We start from the raw sequence: 12508 nt of genomic DNA, 5'->3' as shown, positions 1-12508 counted from the left end.
GTAAGAATGAGGTCATTCTAATTGGATCATTTACAATGCCACTTACTGAAATGAGCCCTGCGTCTAATTTGGGAAACAAACAAAGTGACACTTTAACCCCAGTCATCATCTTCACTGTCCCAGAACATCTTTCCTCCCCAGCATTGTAGAGCAAGAAACTCTTGTCTTGGCTGTAGAACTCTAGGAGTTTTGAAACTGGGCAAGAAAGAGTCATACTGGGCAAGATGTGGGACAGTAGGGACACTTTAGAAAAAGATACTGTAGAGCAGGGAGTTGAAAACACAATATCCTACCTACAGGCTTTCATGCACACTATACAAAACCCGCGGACAAGGTCCCAAGCTTAAGCCCTGATTGTAAGAAGATGACAGCACCAAAGGGGTCACCGATGCCTATAACCAGCAGGATTGAACCCCAGATTACACTTACAGAGCACTTCCATTTGGTTACCACTTCCATTTGGGAAGCCCTTGTAAAACTCCCCAGCTACTACTCCCTCCTGGGCAGAAGGTGGCCAGAAGCCTTGGCTTTTTGATGCTCAGCCTCAGTTGCCACATGCAACATTATAGAAGCTTGCTACAGCATGCAATAGCTCACTAGAACATGTGACAAGTTTCCATATACTTTCTGTTTTCCTAATGCTGTTTAAGCAGGACCCATTTTGGAGTTCTTGTACATTCATGCATCTGCACAGGAGACCTCATGATTTGAGACAGGCACATGACAACTGGAGGTGAGCACAAACAGGGGTCAAAAGGAGAAAATTAGCAGGTTCTTTGCAAGGCAATGACCATTTTTTTTTCAGTCTGCCAATGTATATCCATTAAATATTTTGTCTGCCCATTCTTTTTGTGATAGAGAATAACCACTGTCTGTCTGTTCTTGATTTTTGTGATATTCTTCTCTTCAACTACCTTTGTGCTACATGCGAACACACATGTACAGGTCTTCTACAAATTACTCTGCTGAGATTCCCACCAGGTAAAAATAATTAGAGTCATCACTGGAAGGGAATAACATCTCCTGCACAGGCACATAAAATCCTCCCATCTTATTGCCCATATTTACCATCAGAACGGTACGAGGGTTTTCCGAAGTACAAGGAGTCAGACTGTTATTTCCATTTCCCTTTCAGGATATATGATTCTCCACTAGTTTTTTTTCCACTTTAATCAGTTTTCTTTTAAGTATCTCAAGCAACTAGGTATTCCCACGGAGCACATTCTGCTGACATTTCATTACATTGGGTTATGTTCAAAACTGAGTCACACCCTTACAAGAAAGTCCTGTGGAGAGGCTAAAAAATCTGGATCAAAATTTAACAATACCACTGACTTTTTTTTTTTACTACCTCTGAGGCCTTTCTGCAGCCTGCATGCCAGATAAGTTATTCCATCAAATTTTCAGTATTTTGTGAGTGAGGCTGATTTCAGTGTTTCTCTGCTGATGTATCTTCCCTGACATATTTCCCTTGTTAGCGGACAAAACACTGTGGGGAGGGAGGGTGAAATGGAGGCCTTCTGCCATTTACATTAATGGCACTGAAACTGCAAATATTAATATTGTTATTCAGTTCATTGAAAACAGGCTGGAATCTCATCACTAATTAGGATTTAGTGAAGAGAGCCTATTTTAAAACAATACATTTTTCTCTCTTGGCACTGTCTTTCTTTTCTCCAGAGAAAACACTGTGTCTATGCCTAATTTTTCTGGATTTTTTTTTTCTTACTTTCATCATAGCAATTAGAGGGAGAATAACCCTATTTTTCTCTGCCATGTTCTTGGTTTGGACCAAATCTAGAACAGGTGCTAAAAATCTTGATCATTTGTTGAGACAATATGGGGATAAAACCTTCACAAAAGATTGTCACATAGTAGAAAATGCAGAAATAACTCTGCAAAATACAGTAGAAAAAAAAAGTTGTAAGCAAAACTAATGCATAGAAAGTGGGTTTGCTTATCATTTTCAGCATAAATATGCAAGGAATCTAAGGAAAATACAGATTCCACTGCAGGATCCCATGATGAAGAGCCCAAATCTCTCCACTACCTACAGAAAAAGATTGCAACAAAAGCTGATACAGGAAAAAAAGCTAGTCAGAAAATGAGAAAGGTCACTGATTTTCTCCCATTCCCACTTGATGACTTTCCTGAAGGTTAACCCATTCCTACCTGAAGATTGTCATCCAGCCCCTGACATCAAGCTCAAGTCCTTAGAAGCAGGATCATATTTACCAGGAGTTTCTCATTAATTTCTTGATTTGTAACTTAATGGTTTGAAAGAAATGTTCGTAAATATCATGTCAGGCAAAAAGAGGTCCAGCAGACCAGTATTCAAAGAATGCTAAAGCAATCAGCTGTGCTAATTATGTCCACCAGTTTGCTGAAGAGCCTCAGCTGAACATAATATTGAAAGTGTATTTCTCTTTGCACCACTGTGAAAGGATTTCCAACACTTCTCTCAGAACAGCTGAAGCTAAAGCCATTACTGTTTTTATGCCACCATCCCTTGATATAAATGACAGCATGCTCCTTCATTTAGCAGCTACTTTTCTTTGCTCTTTGCTGTTTCCCCCCCCCCAAGTTCTGTTTTACTATCATTTTTTGATTTAGTACCTTTCCATTTCCCTCTCCAACTGTGCACTATTAAGACTCTTCTATTCTAGTCTTCTCCTCAGCTGCTGAAAATTACAATTCTTTCTCATAGTACTTGGCTTCCTACCATTTGATCCTTTTTTTGCCTTCCTAATAAGCCACCTGACCCTTTTAGGCTTCCTCCACCCCTTTTTTCCTTATTCACCTCCTCCTCATCTTTCTCAACTGCTTTTATCTTCCTTAGTCTTTGTGCTCTGGCTTCCTATTTTCTCTTCAGCTGAAAATGTAAAATTTTTCCTAGAGCCTGATAAAGCCCAGAAGTCAAAAACATCATCTTTAATCTGATTTTCAGTAGGGATTCTATTAAAATAGAGTTGTTGGGGTTTTCCACTTCACAGTATGTTGATGCACCATGATCAGAGTTCCAGTTACATGGTAAAGGATTGAAAGGCAAAGCAAAATTTAGATCCTTTAGATATTTTCCTAATTTAGATATTAGCTAAAATTATGTATAGATGTAGAGATACACACAGCATCTCCATCTTTTATTATGTGCTGCTCTTTGTAACTCTCTGGTCTCTTTACATTAGCAATAAAAAAAAATAAAAAAAATAGTTAAGGCAGACCAAACCAGGAAATGGTTACCCAAACTGGCAGATTTCTGTTGGCAGGCAGGAGGCTGACCATGCTGCACAATGGGAGAACAAAAAGTCAGGAACGTAACGTTTGTCAATGTCCTCTGTCACACAGCACGTGTGGGCAGACGCTGCACTCAGCTCACAGGTTCCACAGTGTGGGCCACCCAAACCATTCAGCGTGATCCCACAGAGTGATCTACAAAAGTAGAAGAGGAATTTTACCTCACCCTCATGTTTTCAAATTTCTGAGTGGGGTAGATAAAAAAGTAGCTGAAAGCTTTTCCTATAAAAGAAGGAAAAGAGACTGGGTTCCCCAGACTTGTGTTCCCCCTAACCTACTGGTAGCAAAGGACTTCTAAAACTATCCTGTTCTTAAAGATTTCCCCAACAACCAAGTTCCCAGTTAAAACACAAGAAATCATGATTAGAACAGGTAAATTAGCTTTACCAAACCCACAGCAAGGAGAGAAAAAAAATCCCTAAAACTTCCAGCAAAGAAAATGTAGCTGTGCTCCCATCCTCCCTGCCTCGGTTTTACCCGTTTAACTTCCTTTAGCTCACTGGAGTTGCACAAAGACATCTGTCTGTGTGAGTTTCCTGGCTCGGCACGTGTACTTTGCTGGGCCAGTTTCAAGGGACATCTTGCAGTGAGGTCTCTGCACAAGGCAGTGCTCAGGCAGACCTCATCACAAACCAAGGTCCAACCCTTCGTTGGGGCACCGGTTGCATGCTTGGACATTATGAGGCTTACACAAAGGCTCAGATATATGTGAGAAATGTTTTTAGGTTTATATCAAGCAGTAAGCCCTCTAAGGTAATTGTAGCAGCATCTCTAATCTGCTGGGAAGCCTTGGAGAGGTTTCACAGCAGCTCTCAGTTGCTGAGCTGTTAAGGCACAGCCTCAGTGAATTCGCATGCTCCACATTCTTCGCTGTCTGAGCTGGTCTCTGAGCACCACCTTCACAGGCTTTCTGGCTCATACTGTATGTCTAAAGTCAAGATACTGGTCTCAGAAAGATTATGTGCTCAGCAACATTCAAAACAGCCTCTTTTTCTTTTTTAATGGAGTAGAAGTTCTGCTGGCTTTTTTTTTTTTTTTTTGGTTATTAAGTTACTAATCATGGATCTGACTGATTGGTCTAAATCCTAGTGTCAACATCAACTCGATGTACATCACTATCTACCTTAAGATTCATGGCTGAATTGCTGTGATTTAATAAGTTGCAGCACAACAATCACACTGAAGTAATTCTTCATGTTTGCACTTAACCTGTGGAAAACATGAGAGGAATCATGTTAGCTTAAACATCTGTGAAAGAGAAAACACAGATGGATGTCTGAGTTCTACTTATAATGTTGAGGCCTCCTCTGTTGTACTCGCTGAACTTCTGACAACAGAGGATCAACAAACCCTGTAATGCTGTCAGTAAATAATTTCTTAATGTGAGCTGTGGTGGTAGAAGAGGACTGGGGGGGCAACCAGAACAAGTTTGTGCAGACTGATACCACATGGGCACACAGATGATTTTTGAAGACCAATGTGTTCTCACCTTCTGTGGCTCAGTGTGCGGTAGTGCTCTTGCCAGTTGTGGCAGTGGTTGTGGAGGCTTCACTGCACTCCTAGCTTGGGCTCTTACACCTCCTGATCACATGCCAAGTAGCCCAAGAAGTTACAGTAGATACTTTGGTGGCTAAGTCTCAGTGGATTCTTTGAAGGGGTGATACATGGTCCACAGATGTCCTCAAACTGAATTTCCTCCCAGGAATGTCCTCTCCCAAGCTGCCATACAGCCTTGTAACTCTGCAATATAACTCCATCACACACAGACCCTTCTATGGAAAAATGTTCCACTGGGCTGTTTTGCTCTTTTTCTGCGCCCAGGAACACCTTGGGCAGGTGCAGTAGGATGCTGCAGTCTCTTCCCTGACACAGAGGGATACAGATATGGGGAGTGAGGACTCCACAAAGGGCAGAAGAAGGGAGAAACTGAAAGGCAAGGAGCAGCTGTGACTGTGAGATGGGTGCACAGAACTGGTGTGAATATCCAGAAAGTTATCTTTTAGCCACAGCTTATTCACTAAATCTTCCTCCATCTCACACTGACCTCCATTCTTTGCCTCCCAACTTTTGAAGCCAGAGCCAGAAAGGAAATGTGTGTTTGCACACCAGCATGGCAGAGGTGCTGTGCCTTCACCTTGCTGCCAACTTGTAGTCCCTGGGGTGCCAATTTGACTTAAGAAAAAATTGTATTTGATGATGAGTTGAAAACACGGAAACTTTTGATAGGATCAGTGATCAGTCATTATCGCTGTAGCTGGTGACCCCTTGCACAGTACCTCTTCTGCCTCCTCCCCAACAAGCTGGGAAGTGGCTGCAGGGTACACCTGAGGCCATCTGAGCCAATGCCCCTTCCCTGCTGCAGGTGTATAGCAGCTTCTCTGCTGGATGCTGGCTGGGTCATGGAGAGGGGAGAGAGAAAATACTTGCTCTGGCTGCTTTATTATCTGTTTATCTTTGAAGCATGGAGTTTTCAGGAGAACTGGAGGAAAGAAACAACTGATGGGATCCAAATGAACTGTGATAAACAGGCTCCCTCCTGCACTCAGGTAAGCCTAGGGGCCATGAAATACGAAAATCCAGCAACCAGGCCATAACTCCCATTTTTTTCTTTTCCTGCCAAGTGTCGGTGGAGCCAGCATTGCAGCAGGTGGCTAGAAAGGCTCAGGGGTCACTTAGGATGAGTGAGAGCACACTTTGCTTCAGCTATGGCCACATGCCATCCCTGTGTCATCCCACCTGCACCAGAGAATTCGGGAATGAAAAATTTGCAGCCTGAAGGAGACACCCTAGTGAATTTTGCTGCCCTTGGATTGTCAGACTGGATGGCAAAAAAACAAGATCAAGCAGGGAACTTACAGTAAATAATTGATTTAGACCTCCCAGGCTTGCTGAAAGATATATCCTTGAGATGAAGATGGGAGCATCTGAGCTTCAAAAATGTATTCAGTATTCAAAACCCTCCACCTACATACATATTGCATGCTGCTAAGGTCCACGAGCAAACAATATATGCAAGGCTGTATGCAAGGCTATTGTTTCCCTTGGCAATGGCTACAAATAGGGAAATAATAAGCATCCCCTCTCTATTTAAGGATATGGTGATACAAAACCAGCAAGTTCCTCTGCATTATCATTCTCCTGTATCTCTGACAGACTATTTGTTCTTTCCAAAAGACAGGATACAAACACAGCATGCCTCCACTGCCCAGGCAGTTCATTTTTATTTTGTTTCTATCAAATGATCCCAGTGCTCCAACCCATGAAGGAGTGATTAGCCCCTCTTCCCTGCTCACCTTCTTATCAAAACATAGATTAAAGAAGGGTGAACCATCAGGGGCAGATTGGGGGAGGAAGGAGTGTAAGCAGAGTTTTCCTAACACTAGCAGCGTGCATGGCCATAGCAACCTCCTGACTACTTACTTCCATTAGCAGTAATGTGGTTACCGCACAGCAGCTTTCTGAGAGACACTTCCTTTGCACACCTTCTCCCACTCATCATTATTAAGCTTTTGTTTTTATCATAACGTTACTGTGCTATGGTAAATCAAGAATTCATGTTTCTCTGTAGATTAATTAAATACATTCCTATTAAATAAGGTTTATGAACTATTCTGCATAGTAAGAAATTATGGGAAAGAATAATAAAACAGAAATATGAATCATAACAAAAATCATGTGGATTATTTAATCAAACCCCAATAAAACTTGTTTAACTTAATTTTCTCAAGGAAGAAGTGTCTATATTTGCAGTTTCTCAGGTTGATTTAATTCATTCTCCATAAGCTTTGTTTCTACTCTTAGCAGTCCGCAGAAAAAAAGTTACTGTGACCACGTTCTATTGCATTTGCACCCTCTCCACAGTGGTATAAATGCTATTAAGCTCCCTTGACAGTTTGCCCAATACTTGCAGGTTATTGCTGTGGGTTTTTTTAACCCCGGGGCAATGCTATATCACAAAATGTCTTGAAGGGAAAACAGAATGAAACGTGATGTTTTTGTCATTATATTCTGCCTTATTACAACACACAAAACATGATTTAAAATTACCTGCCTGTTAAAACCAGCTTATACAGCAGTAAGTTTAAAAACAATTATGTATATCTAGATAAAAATAATTATGTATATGCAGTCAGGGTGAATATTTTCAGATGACTTTCAAATGATTTCTGAGAATCCTGAAGGTGAGGAAGCCCAGAGATAGCTGTTCATTTCCCAGGTGCTACGGGGAGTCTACAAAGAAGATAAAACCAATCTTCAGGTTTTAATTTATTTAAGCAGTGCTTTATGAACCTGAAGAGAAAAAAGTTCAACTGCTGCTGAGGCCAGTGTCTCTTGCAGATTGTGTACAAGTGTAGGGACAGGGTTCCCTGCACCTTCTGTGCAGTGGGGAAGGAGAAGTTGGCCTTCTACTACTTCTTTTCTGATGGAAGAATCTCGGTCTATTTTGTATTCCTCCCACAGTTTCCTATAAGGCAGCATGATCCAGCCCTCGGTAATTAAGATACCCATCCTCTTCCCACTACATTCAAGTACAAAAGCCTACTCTGACATCAATAGGAAAGAGAAAGTAATATTATTAGTGCTAATTGGTTAGCAACAAATCTCTCTGGGACATATAAAGCCTATTCACAACTTGAAACAGTTACATAGGGGAACATGTAACTGAGCATGAGAACTCCATCAAGAATCCTCAGCAAGCCTGCAACCAGTTCAGCACAGACTTGAGCTAGCTAAAACCAAATAACCAGTACGTTTTGGTGAACAACAATTTAGCAACATTATTTAGCTTCTTATATCTGGGAAAAAAAGAACTGCTTGAAAGAAGAGAGTTGTATATTCACGTTGTTTCACTTCCATAAGCAGCAGGCTATCTCCCCTGCACTTCCTGACCTCCAAAGATATGCCAAGATGCAATTTTAGACAAAAGCATCAGGAAGGGAGAAAAACTTCATGTATAGAAATAAAATAACCATTTCTATTTCATTTGTAGACTAAAGCCACATAAAGAAGTATTGCCAGCTTCTGCTGGAAATTATATAGGATTCACCTCTGGACCAACCTCACTGCAGTCTGGGTACAGCACAGTTCGTGTCACCTGAAACGAAGGCACCAGACTCCCACAAACGTGAGGGAAGACTGCAGGAATGATAACATTCTGCTATAAAAGCTTTTGAGTTTTTCTACTGTAACCATTACCAAAATGTACAATTTCTGTAGTTGTTCTGCTCTAATCACTGAATTATCCCTTTTCCAGATTTGTACATTATTATTATTTACAGCTCTCTTTTGCCAGATTACTAGTTTAGTTTATATCTGCATCAATATATTTGTGTCTGACATGTTAGGTACTGACGGCAAAATCCAGAAGGTAGGTACTGCACTTCTTGACTCTAACTCTTCATCCTTTAAGGTGTTTTGCATTTGAAGGTTTTTGACTGAAGCACCCAAACAATTTACAAAGGTGATACACAATCTGTGGTAGTTACTTGTGGCATACTTGTTTGTTGGTTTGGAACTAAGATTATGTGTCCTTTCAGGGTAAATGAATAGGAACCAGACCTTACCATGACCCTGCCTCCCCTTGGAAAGCTTTCACATTTCAGAGCTTGGATGACCTTCTGAAGTTATTGCTTTTAGGCTGTCTGCCTAAAATCATTCCACTTGAATCATGATTTTAAACAGGGAATTTGGGGGATACACAAACATTAGGAATATATATTTTAACATAGAACAGGCCCTAATTTAAATATACAATTCTAGAAGCTGACACCCCAATTGGACCTTCAAATCATATTGCGCTGCTGTCCCCTCCGTCACACATGTGCTTGTGTGCTTGCTGAGAAACACATTTGCAGGCTGTTCTTGCTTTTTCCCCCAATTCCCTTGATCCCAGTGGAGCCCTTGTCTCCCAGACACAGAGCTCCCTGAACCAAGGGCCACTCTATTTGTACAAATCTGTTTGCAAGTTCCCTGAAGAACTGCACACAGCATTCCTGTCACCCTGCTAAATTTATACAGCCCAGGCGCTACCTTTAGGCATTCTGCCGTGTAGACTGCACACAGCCTCCTTCTCAGACAACTCTTTCCCTTACTCATTTGGACCATTCCACTTACTTTCATGTCTGTTGCCCACCCACCCTACATATTAGTTTCAAACCGCACCTCCTTCTCAAGCAAAATGAAAGTTAAGTCTTCTTTTCCTTGCCTATCCCCAGAGTCACAACAATATTTTGAGGTTACCACCCTGAAGGGTTCAAACATTCTCTTCTCTGCTGATCTCTAGCCTGACTGCAAACAACTTTTTTCTGGAGCCCCAGTGACCTGTCCAAGCTCCGCAGCCTCACCTCTGCTTGGGAGACACACAGCTGATGGGATCAGGGTGTTCGTGATTCACCCAGGGATGAAGGGAATGTGGAGCCTGGCTCCCACCTGCAGACTACAGCTGGGATCACAGACATGCTGCTAGAGACAGGTCCAGTGGTTCATCTCCTTAAGACAGGCCAAGCTCCATGGAGAAAACCTCAGCCTCTGGGAATGATGGAAAATGAGGAACAGCTTGGAAATGGGGAGAGAGAGGGCCAGCGGATGGGCAGGCACGTAGAGAGGAAGATAACTGGACTAAGGATGAGCATGGAGCAGGAACAACTTACTATGCAGAGCACAGTGGCTGAGAGGGTGCTGTTAAGGTGGGAAAATTGTGAAGAGGTGTGATATCTGTGTGGTCATTGGTCACAGAATGCGAGGAAATTATCTGCTGCAGGACAGTTTTGTGGCGAACTGTATGCTTAAGAGTTCAGGGACATATTTCAGGATGAGGACTTGCAAAGTGTTGGGAAGTGAAACAAGAATAGGCGGGTGGAATAGTAGAGGAAAAGGAGCTAACTGACTTGACAGCAGCAAGGTGGGAATTACCAGACTTATACCCGGGAACTTCCACTAAGCAGTGCAAAGAAAACAGGTAGTAATGTCATACAAGGTGGTAATTTTTCAAGTGTGGAAATATAGATGTTCAAGGCCCAGAGGAGCTCAAGCTTTTGGGATGTCAGCTTTTCTTTTGTCATTTTTTCAGTGTGACTTACAAATCTTTAGCAAGTGAATACAATTTTCTTGGCATGATTTCTTGATCCACCTGTTTCATTAGCATTCTGCACAGTAGAAATTCAACTCCAGAAATGTTCTTTCCTTTACTCTTTTTGAGCTAACACTTTCCAAGTCCTATTTTGTCTGTTTGTTAGTAATCACTTGGTAGATTATTACAATATTTTTTTTCATTCATTTCACTTTTAATCACTTTGAACAACAAAAGTAGATGAATAAGTTTCAAGACTGTAAACAGTTGTTTTCAGTTTCATTCTCTGGTTCTCGTGCAGAAACATAATCCAAACACTAAATCAAATATTTAAAGTCAGATCTGCCTTCCTGACTTTTTTGTTAAAGAAATAAGACATTTCTTTAATATCAGGCTCTGGAAATCTTTAGAAAAAGCCTGCATTTTGAGCCTAAGGTACATAACATCAATTCAAGCACATTTAGAAGCCAGTATTTTGAAGGTCTATCCCCTGCATACTGAAGTGCCCACTAAGGTCACAACATGATAGTGTAAGTTACACTGCTCTCCGGAGGAGACCAGATGGGACAGGAAGCAAGAAGCCCGCACCAAACCTTGTAAAGGTAGATCCACCGTAACAAAAAGGTTGACACTTTTGGTGCAAGAAAAAGGCAAAGAAAGAGAAAATAAACCAAGGGAGATGACAACTACTGGACTCGGAATGGGGCTTAGAGTTGTGAGTGAAAGTGAGGGATTCAGTGTGAGACAATGAGCACAGAAACAGCTTATTTTAGGTCAACAAATTTCTTTCATGTGTTCTGACACAGGTGCTAAGACTGAGGCCACCACTTCCATCTCTGAAACTGGAAGTGAAGCTGTGAATAAGTTATAGCTCTGGAAATCAAAAAAGGGAGAAAATCCAACATCTTGGCAGAAGCCCAATAGGGGAATAAAATCCAGTAAGTTTTATTCAAAAGCCAGGACAGTCTCTGGATGTCAGGTCATCCTCTGTATGAGCAAGATATCAGGTCACCTTAGCCTAATTCAACCCTGAGAAGGAGACCCTTGTCCACCTGAGGCAGGACTCACAGAGCTCACAAGACAGCCAGTCCCATGATATAACAAGTGTTACAACGTGTCTGAGTTTAAACTCAATGTTGGCAATTTAAGCTGTTGGAGAAGGACAGAGGACGTAGCAATTGCCTTAGAGAAATTCTCCTATATAGCTCCTCTGTGTCTCTCCATATGGAGAAGCACAGACACCAGGAATTCAAGCTTCCCTGGCCTAAGCCAGACAATGTCCCTCAGCAGTAATCTGAGATGACTCATATTAGAAAAAGAAAAATCTGTTTTCAAGTCTTTATTTTTCAGCCGCCTTTGCTGTGGGAGTCAGAAATTATGCTAACGTATTCACTAGAAAGCAGAGTGAGATCACTAAATTCATTTCTCATAAGACAACAAACAGTCATGAGATAGGAAAAGATCGCCAGTCACTTTCAGTATCAGGCTGGGCAAAATTGAAGGCACTGATTTTGAGGTGATTTATTTATAAATTTTTTTCCCGTAAGAGATATGACACAGATCCTGAGAAAGGTTTTGTAAATATTTGCCCAAAAGTTTGAGGAAATATGATGAGGATGATATCACTGAAGGATTTATATAGCTGTTCCAGAAGTGGAAGTAAAGATGATTGCTTGAGAATTTTAGCTGAGAAATATTGAAATGAAATGGAAGATCAAAGGCAGACTTTCCAAGTAAAGACTGTGTTGGAGGTCGATGAGAAAAAGTGAATCACAGTCGTCTGTGGTGATGTTCCCCCCAGTTATCAGGAAGGGATGCCTTGGACAGAATGGAAAGATGTCACACCAGAGCTCTTAAAGGTCCTGGATCAAAGAGCAAGAAATATCTTCCCCACTTCTGGGACAAATATATAAGACATTGATAATTTATATGCATAGGCTTTTTATTATATTTATTATTCCAGCAATATGGTTACACTAAATACATTTTCAGATTGGGTAATCTGCTTTCACCTCTATGTCTATAAATATTCTATATGGTTAATATAAATATAATGGAGGGCGAATAGTAACGTATTAGCTGTTTCTACATAGTAGAAAGTAGATTATTTCTTCAGCTGTGCTTCCTTTGGCCCTGTAGATTTAT

Source organism: Balearica regulorum, chromosome 6 (genome assembly GCF_011004875.1).
Source record: "Balearica regulorum gibbericeps isolate bBalReg1 chromosome 6, bBalReg1.pri, whole genome shotgun sequence".
Classification (NCBI taxonomy): domain Eukaryota; kingdom Metazoa; phylum Chordata; class Aves; order Gruiformes; family Gruidae; genus Balearica; species Balearica regulorum.
Note: the sequence above shows the minus strand (reverse complement) of the source record.